The sequence below is a fragment of the Antechinus flavipes genome, chromosome 4, assembly GCF_016432865.1.
Source record: "Antechinus flavipes isolate AdamAnt ecotype Samford, QLD, Australia chromosome 4, AdamAnt_v2, whole genome shotgun sequence".
Taxonomy (NCBI): Eukaryota; Metazoa; Chordata; class Mammalia; order Dasyuromorphia; family Dasyuridae; genus Antechinus; species Antechinus flavipes.
Window position 1 is genome coordinate 424,757,423 of NC_067401.1, and position 10,194 is coordinate 424,767,616.

Here is a 10,194-nt window from a genome sequence, read left to right on the forward strand (position 1 = left end):
CAATGGGGAGCGCCAGCTCTCTATGGCTTTTTCTTGAGTTTATAAATTTCTTGATTTATAAAAAATCGGCTTCCGGAAGCCTTGAACCTCCATGGATAGGGAGCCAGGGCTGAAAAATAATGACTACAAACTGTAGGTTTGCAGTACTGACCTCCCTTCAAATCCTTCAAATTGTAAATAAAATCCCATCTTTTGCAGGCACATTTTCCCATAACTCCTCAAATCCTGTGCCTTCCGTCAGATAATTATCTCCTATCGATCCTACATATCTCTTGCTTTGTATTTGTTTTCTTGCTGTCTCCCCAATTAGATTTTAAACTCCTTGAGGGCTTTTGTCTTATTGCCTTTTGTCTCATTTAATATTTGTCGAATTGAAAAGGAATAATATAATAACTAACATTTGAAAAGTGCCGGGCTCTTTACAGTCACTTGAACCTCACAACAAACCTGGGAATTAAATGCTGTTATGATCCCCATTTTACAGATGAAGAAACTGAGGTAGACAGAGATAGTGACTTGCCACAGGCACGTGGCTAAGAGTCTGAGGCAGAAGTTGAATGCAGAATTTCCTGATTTCAGATCCAGGGCTTTATCCACTGGACCACCTACCTGCCTTAAGCAAGCCCAGGAAAAACTTATTTGACTACCAATCTTAGTTTAATTTGTGGGTTTAAGGGAACAAGAAGAAAAGCAGAAGCATAAAGCAAAGAAAAAATGAGTGACAAAGGAGAAGTCAGCAGAAGTTGGTAATTAAAACTGAACTAATTTATAATTCTCTAATGAGATCAATGTTCACAAGTGAAAAGAGTAGAATTTGTAGTTACAAGAACAGGGCCCAAATGATAGGATAGTGAATTTAGAGTTGGAATGGGCCTTACAGGTCACTGAGTTCAACCCTCCTATTTTATATCGGAGGAAACTGAATCCCAAGAAGTGAAGTTGTCCAGGGTTTCACAGTTCTTCCTGACTCCAAGTTCCCAAATCCTATTATCAAAGCTTTTTAAACTGAACCCCATATAAGATGTCAAGTTATTGAGTGTGGGTGTGGCAAAAAATCTGACAACAGTAAAAGGTTTCTGAGCACTAGGGCAAAAATTTATTCAGAGTCAAACTCTTTAAAACTATGAAATAACCAAAAAAGTACTAACCTGCATTTGGAGTCTGTACTTGACATCTGCTGGCTTATGAACGAGGGTATGTTATTCTGGCCCCCAACTGCATTATTTTGTGCAATAATAGCAATAACTTTGTGCCAGCAGTGATCAGGCATTTCTCCCTCTACTGACACTAAACTCAGAACATCTAACTTGCACCAGATAGAGGTTAATTATCCATTTTTAGTTAGATCTCTGAGTACAGGGTTTTATGCCATACACATTTTCATTGCTTTCTTGCATTGTATTGTTGATTCTGAGCTTTTTAAGAATGTATATTACTCTAAGGAAAAGTGAAAAAGAGAGAGGAAAAAAAGAAACAAGGAAGATGGCTATAGTCAAAGTTAGAGTTAGAAGAATGGACTTTTCATGAAAGGTATTCTTAATACACAATGTAATCTATGATGAAGAATTAAAGGATATGTATCCAAAATTCTGTGAGTCCAATGCCAAATCATATAAAATAAGAGAATACAACAAAAACACAAATTGCATATGAAAAAATTTTTAAATGTAAAAACTTAGGTTTATTATATATCAATAAATTTAATTATTTTACTTTTCCAAGTTTATTCCCAGTCTTCTGGTCTGTAACTTACAGTGATATGTTGCATAGTTTCTACTCTCTGCACAATCTTTATTCATCAACAATTCTGAGAACTTTTAAGGACAACCTTTTAGTAATTTCTGGTGATTAATTGCCATCATAAACCTTCATTTTCTGTAAACAAATCCTTATGATTCAAGTACTTGATCAGCATCTAACTTTGTCAACATATTGTTGATTGAAATGATATGGATATTAACTGTTATCAAAAGACTCTGTGGGAATCCAGCAGGATTGGGGAGTAAGCCCAGGACAAACTGCCTGCTACCCACTACTTCCCCATTTGCAAGCCTGTCGGGGAGTAGTGTTACAACCAACACTCTTTTAAAAGAGTGAGAGAAGAATCCTGTATTCAGTGATTCTCATGAGAAGCAGGTGTGCTCAATGGCGAGACAAACCTAATGCAAGCTTTATACTGTTAGTTGGTTCCCTACCTCTCCCTTCAAGGTTAGGATTGGCCGGATTTACAATTGGAATTAGTTACAATTGGTTGGATTTAGTCAGAGTCACACTTGGTCAGATTTATAATCTGAATTAGTTACAATTGGTCAGATTACCAATCCTCTTTATTAGCCCATTCCATCAGTCAAAAGGCTTGTTCTTTGTCATTGACCCTAGCGGATTTGGGCTGATTTAGGCCTGGGCCCCTTTAACCAGGAACTTTGTTGGAGATTTTTTAACAAAATATTTCATCCTTCCCTTCCTTCTGTTTTAACAATATCTGTGGAAACCTAACTTCTCATACTTCTGACATTGATCATGGAGAGTCTTTTGATTCTACTCTTGGATCTTAGCCTTTTTTATGTACTTCATCTTTAGATAAATCAATTTCAGGTATATTTGGCAAATCTAGTGGTGAATTCATATTTTCAACATTTCTATTGCTTGGGAAAGTGAGCTCTAAATATATATAGCAATTCTTATTAATCTTTAAATAGCTGTCTTCAGGTCATGGACCTTATTTTTATTAATATTATATAGGATACTTAACAAAGCTATTTCTATTTTGTTGTCCTAAAAGTATACATTTAGACTGATGTGGGTGATAATTGATTTAGATAAATGCTGTCCATTGAAATATGATTTCAGAATAATAATAAGTCTCTTGGTTCAAATGCCTAAAATCCTTCTGGCAAGGCTGAACTGCCTTCTAGGAGACAGAAATTATAAAAGCACCTTGGAATCTATTTCTTCCAGTTGAGTAACAAATACTCTGATCTCAGGAACAGGGTTAGAGAGAAAAGCTAAAGGGGAGAAAAGAGGAGAGCAGAGGGAAGATGGGAGAGAAAGGAAGAAAGAGGGGAGATAATGGTAGCTTGTGAAGAAGGGTAACTGCCTTAAAATCTTTAGCCTCTAGAAAATATTCTATCTTATCTCTGAGCTCTCCTTACAAGTCTCTAGCAGAGTGTAACTAAGTTCTAATTTCTCTGAGACACTATTGGAAGGATAGTGTTTCTCTGTTTCTATACTTCTATTATTACCCAAAGCAAAAGATAGCCTTAATGTCTAAAGATTGCTTTGATCATTGAAATGTTTTGACTACTAAGTTATTTTTTCCAACCAAGGTTCAATAAAGATAATTTTAGTGCAGTCCTTAGTTTGTGTTTTGCCAAAGTGTGAAAGGGGGAAGGAAAACTCTATGCTAAATTCTACTGGCTGGGAAATCACTGTTTCTGAAAGGCAATGATAGATTGCCTGGGGAACTCAAAGAAGCATTTAAGAAATCCAATTTGCATTTTGAAGTTCTCTTGTTTTGTTTTGTTCAGAATTTGGACTAAAATGATCACAAACTCATCTCATTTTCTCCAAGAAATTTGGCTCTTTGTGTGTGTCATCTGTGTGTCTTTTCCCTCTCCATTTATTAGAATAAAAGAGAAGACAGACTCAAGTGCCTCCTACCTGTGAGGAAGCTAATAAAGGACTTTACTGAATAAGGGGCCACCTAAAGCATGTGAGTCAATAGGGATATTTTCCAATCCTAGATGCTTTCCAATTTTGCAGAGAAGTCAACTAACTAGCTTTTATTAAGCACCTACAATTTGCTGTGTTGGGGATATAAACACACACACACACACACACACACACACACACACACACACACACACCAAAAATAAAACAAACAAACAAAAAAAAGAAATTAAAACAGTTTCTGTTCTCAAGAAACACATTGTAAGGGAGGATTATATCAGAGACTTTTGGCAAATATTTATATAAACTATCTTAGTATGTCACCTTAGAAAATACCCCTTTCTAAACACTAGTTAAATCTGGGTGATTAATGATATATTAACTTATAATCATTGTGAGAAATACAGTCTTGGGAACTCATGAATTTTCAGAAAAACATTATTTCTTCTATAAATACTTAGGGGAGACATAGCCAGCCTTAATCTGGAGACCAGACTTGTCATTAAATGTGAGTGGGATGAGACCTATAAAAATCTTTCTTCATGTACTATCAGTTCAATTCAACAAGCATTTATTATGCTAGACCCAGAAATATAGAGACAAAAATTAAAAGTTAAGGAGGAGAGGATAAAAATGTTCAGAGATGAGAAAATGCAACATAAAGTCAACACATTGTTTATTTTGACTGGGAATAATAAGGACTAATATCTGGGATGATCAGAAAGACTTTATCTTTGAAACCATACCTTGATTGTGGCTGGAATTCTAAAAGGCAGAAAACAGGGGAGAGGAAGAAGTGTTATGATGGAGAAACTGAGGCAAGATAGAGATTAGAGAGTTTTTAATATTTTATTTATTGGAGAGCTTATTGATTGACTGGATTGGACTCTCATCTCAAAGTATCCAGAATATGAGACTCCAAGGATTTTTAATAGGAAGTCAGTAAGAAGAGAAACAAAAGTCAAAGAGCAGCAATTTTCAGGAACGGGCCATAAATTCTGTTCTGACAGATTGGGGGTAAGAATTGTAAATTCTTACTAATTGGGAGTTGAGGTGTTCAGCTAGAGTCAGGAAGTCTGGAGAAATAGAGGTGGAGGATGTCAATTAGGTATATGAGATAGGACATCTGGAGTCTTATCTTTTGGAAGGTCAAGGTGGCCATATCTGTATAGTCCTAGGACGGGGTTGCATTCTAATTCAGGGAAACTGAGATACTGTAATTCAGGGAAACTAATGCAGGGAAACTGAGGTAGAACAATTCAAGGAGACTGGCATAACAGAAGGAAGAAAGATTAATATTCCAAGCATATGAATAGCCTATGAAAAAGCACAGAGGCAAGAAATAAAATACCCTATTAGGGAATGGAAAACAAGCCATCTTGGTTGGAATGGAAGACACAGAAGAGTGAAATATGAAATTGATTTAGAAAGGAAAAGTAGAGTAAGAGAGGAATTTGTACTTGATGCCCAAGGAAAAAGAATTTTTAAAGCTTTTAATGAGGAGAATGATGTGATCACATCTGGTCTTTAGCAACTTCAGTTACATATGAGATATCAAGAAGACATTCCATTTGAAACATTGAGTTCTTGGTCAGACTAGTAAGCTCTAAATCTATGATCATAAGGCTCATCTCAAATATTTTTTCATTCTCAAATCTTTTTGATCCCCCTAGATGTGAGCTGTCTCTCCATCTTCTAAGCTATCATTTTTAATACCATTATAATCTAGCACCTTACAGTAGACCTCCCAATACCTTATCAAACTTGAAACCCACACCTTCTGGTTCATAGAGAGATGCCATTAGTGGAAAGAACGTCATTACTGATGATTGTAATGTCCAAGGAATAAAAATGAAGATCTTAAGGATATTTAAAATACACTAGCCAATAGTTGGATTGACTATAGGGGTTTCATAAGAAGAAGACAAATTTGAGAAGTCAACTGCTTGCTAAGAAGATGGTGTTTTAGTTGAGATTTGATTTCTAGCTTAAAATATAGATGTAATTTGCTTTTAAGGGATGGAATGTACCTAAGAAGGGTCAGTAAATGGTAAGTATGAGAAGGAAGTTAATCTGTGATCAATAATTTTTCCTTGCAGGATATGATCATACACCAATGAGATGTTAACATGTTAATAAAATATTAATACTTTACTGTTTATGAAGGATGAACAATTTTCTCTAAATTAGAAGGGAAGTCTTGGTTTGGCTACCCCCAGAAGGTAGCTGAACCTTTAAAAATCAATATAAGCTTGGAATTTCCCTCAGTCCAGGATGGATGCAGCTTTATGGAGTGAGCTTGCTGCGCCTGTACCAGCGACAGGTGGTAGGAGAAAGGATTTTCTTTCTTTATACCATCAGCATAGAAGTTGAAGATACTCCATCTACCAATTTAAGAATTTGTCAGTTTGATGTTTGTGGCAGCCCTCTTTGTAGTGGCCAGAAACTGGAAACTGAGTGGATGCCCATCAATTGGAGAATGGCTGAATAAATTGTGGTATATGAATGTTATGGAATATTACTGTTCTATAAGAAATGACCAGCAGGATGATTTCAGAAAGACCTGGAGAGACTTACATGAACCTATGCTGAGTGAAATGAGCAGGACCAGGAGATCATTATATACTTTAACAACAATATTATATGATGATCAATTCTGATGGACGTGGCCCGCTTTAACAATGAGATGAACGAAATCAGTTCCAATAGTGCATTAATGAATAGAACTAGCTACACCCAGCGAAAGAACTCTGGGAAATGACTATGAATCACTACATAGAATTCACAATCCCTCTATTTTTGTCCACCTGCATTTTTTGATTTCCTTCACAGGTTAATTGTACATTATTTCAAAGTCCGATTCTTCTTGTGAGCAAAACAACTGTATGGACATGTATACATATATTGTATTTAACATATACTTTAACATATTTAACATATATTGATCTACCTGCCATCTAGGGAAGGAGGTAGGAAGAAGGAGAGGAAAATTTGGAACAAAAGGTTTTACACTTGTCAATGCTGAAAAATTACCCATGCATATATCTTGTAAATAAAAAGCTATAATAATAATAATTTTAAAAAGAATTTGTCAGTTTGATTTTGAAGCATACTTGAGGGAACAGAGGTAAATTGTCTCCAGTTAGCCACAAGCACAGAGAAATAATGACTGGAGGGAGGAATGTGATACCTGACAGCAGAGGAGAGAACCAAACATGGATTCAATGTAAGGAGAATCACATCCAGAGAGTCCATTTAACACATAGAACTCAGGAAAAGGACTCCAGGTAGATATAAAGGACATCAGGGCTTTGGAATATCTGAGATATGCACTTTCATAGACACTTTTATTGGTTGGTTGGTTAGCTGGTTGTCCTTCATACTTGAAGAGGACCAAAAATGACATTACTATGTTAGCGTTGAGTTACAGTGTGTCCAACTATGGCTAATCAGACCAATACGAACTGGGAATGCTCTGCAACAGGTTGGACACAAGGTCCCTATGAACATTTGGGGTGGACTAATTTTGCACATCTCATGTTTCTTTTGGGCTAATTCAATTCTCCTTTGCTCATAGAGCATAGCACCTCCCTTCATTTGTATCTCAACTATAAATGTACTCATAAAAGTTTGCAACATTTTTCCTGCAGGGTGTATGGGCTGTTCAGAAAGACTAGCACCTCTGGTGTGAGAGCTTGCCAAGCCCTTTTCAGGGCTGCTCATCTATCTTTGGTGTCTACCCAACTCTTCTATGTGTGGCTCCAAGAAGCTGTAACATATGCAGCAGCCGCACCTTGGCAACCTACCTGAGCAGATGGATTAATCAGGTGGATGGTTACCTACTGGCTTCAATCTCTCAGTAAGTTAAGGGGAAGTCTACCCTAAGTATGTGAAGACTTCCCACTGAAGAATGGACAAATGAGAACAATTTGTTCCAACAGGTATGAAGATGACCAAAGCAGGCACGGTGGAGTACTTAGAGCTTGGTAAGACATTGAAGACAACAGCACTCTGGTCCATCATCAATCATCTTGACTTTTGTCTTGCCCTTAGTGACTCAGGTAGAAAAAATGAGACTGAGGATTTTGTTGCACAAAAGTGCAACAAAGCCTAACTTAGATCTAATTTGTCTGCAAATCAAGATGTTAAAATTTGCAAAGCTTGTATTTGCATATTAAGCCAGGTTACCTGACTCCTCAGAGGTTAGAGACAAGGAGTTATTTATGAAGATGTTTTTTAATAGCAAAAAAGAAGAATTAGAAAAATACAAGAAACTTATTTTGAAGATAATCCAATTGGACAAGTCAAGTCACCTGACTATTAGTTGCTCCCAGATTTTCTTAATCCTATGCCACATATCCTTTCCTCCAGGTAATACCTTTTATAACCAGAAAGTATACTGGAAATAAGGATTTGTGTTAGTGGTTAACAGTCACTATCACTGCCCTTTCTCCATCTTCCTTAAAATATTACTCAAGTCTTGCTTAAGAAAAAAAAAAGGAGGGGGAGGGGGAATTTAACTTTAACTCTGGCTAATCTTTCTCTAGCTGCCAGAAAGGGGCATTTAATGTCTGATCAAACCCTCTTTCTACTAGTAAGAGGAACTCACCCATTTGAAAAACCTCATACTCATGATTATTTTATCACTCTAATTTTTTTTACTTCTAAATGATAATATTTTCTCAGTTTATCTATTCATTAAATCTATAAGTAACCTAGCCTGAAGTAATTATGTTAGTCTGGCCTAGCTGCTGCAACTAGCTTTTCCTAAAAAAGGAGCCTAATCCTATAATCAACTAAAAATAAATTAATTAATAATAGTTGGTTTAGTTAATGCCTAATTACAAATTTATCCATGTAGTATACTATATTTACCTAGCCCTGTGCCCTTCCACACTATATCTGATTATTTACCCAAGCTATCATTCCTTCTATCTTCTGTTACATGGACGTTCTTCTCCAATACAACTCCCAACTTTATACCTATTACTCTGGGCACAGCAAGCTATCAAATAGTACCATTACTTCATGCCCACTAGGTGTCAATTCACCATCCCCAGACCAAAATTTCTCTCGTTGGTCAATACCCTCTTAGATATTCCCATAATAGAATGTATGCTCCTTGAGGGTAAGAAATCTATTTTTAAATTGGTAATCCCCAGGGTTTAGCACAATGCCTGGTGCATAGTGAGTGCCTTTTCATTCATTCATGGACAAAGAGAAGACCTCCTCATATTGGAATCAGAGAAATTAAAAGGCCATTAAAGTAGTCCGGGTATATGTGGATGAAAGTATAAACTAAGGTGTAGGCACCTCTCTAGATAATGAGAAGAGAAAGAAAAGAATATGAGAAATCTCTCAACAGAAAAACAAACATGCCTTAGTAAATGGTTGAATATAGGGGATGAATGAGATAGTTGAGTAAAAAAAATGATCTCAAAGTTTGGAACTTGGGAGTTTGAGAGAATTTCATTGCCTTTTACAGAAGTCATGAATATAGCTGTATCTTTTTTTGGTAAACTGTGTGTGGGGAATTTTTTCCCCATCTAAAAGCCAATGTTTGTATAGAATTGGGTTTTATTTGAAATAACAAAACTAAATAGAAACTGGTCAGGGTTGCATTTGGTCAATAACTAGAGGTATTATCCATGATAAGGCAGTGCTTCATAGGTGGCATGTGAAAATGATTAAAAAGAAATCTGAAATTACATGCATTCTTTACTCCCTCCTAGTGCTTCAATTTCAGTGACTCACACAGTGCTGGAAAAGTTTGTTGAGTGTTGGAACTCTGCTTTTCAAATGTGTTTGTTTTTCACATTTGGGAAGTTAAGAAATGAGTATTTTCCTGTGCTTTACAATGATGGGAAGGAAGCCTAGTATCTGCTCTTGATATTACTTCACACCCATTTTATCCCTGGAACTGGGATGCATCTTGTCTTGGATGCCTCAGAAGGGGGTTGCTAAAGCAATTTACAAGCTAAAATTTGGATCCTAAAAGTTCTGGACATAGAGGAACTTTATAGCTTCAGAGTTATAATCCCTACTCATCCATTTGACCTATCTGATTGAATGAGCATTCATATTTTATGCAAGATAAGTACATTAATGGTTCCCTAAATTTATAAGTACATGGACCTTGGATTGTAGTCTTTAAGGTTAGATTCCATTGAACATCCAATTACTCTGAAAGCAGTATATTAAAGTCAATTTAACAAAACAGAATGACATATCAAAATGGAAAATGTAATAGATTTAGAGACAAAAGACATGGATTTACACCTGAACCTTGCCCCTGACTATGGGTAAGTCAATTCCCTCTCTGGGCTGAAGTTTTCTACTCTGTAAAATGAAGGGGCTGAATTAGATTGCCTCTGAGGCCCTTTCTGGATCTGAATCTATGATCTTGGGAACTCTTGTATAACTCATCAACTACCTAAATTTGACCATTTTTATCATGTAAATTTCATTTTAATATAATTCTGAAGTTTGATGTATTTCCTGTCCTTTATGTAAATTCCTCATTTC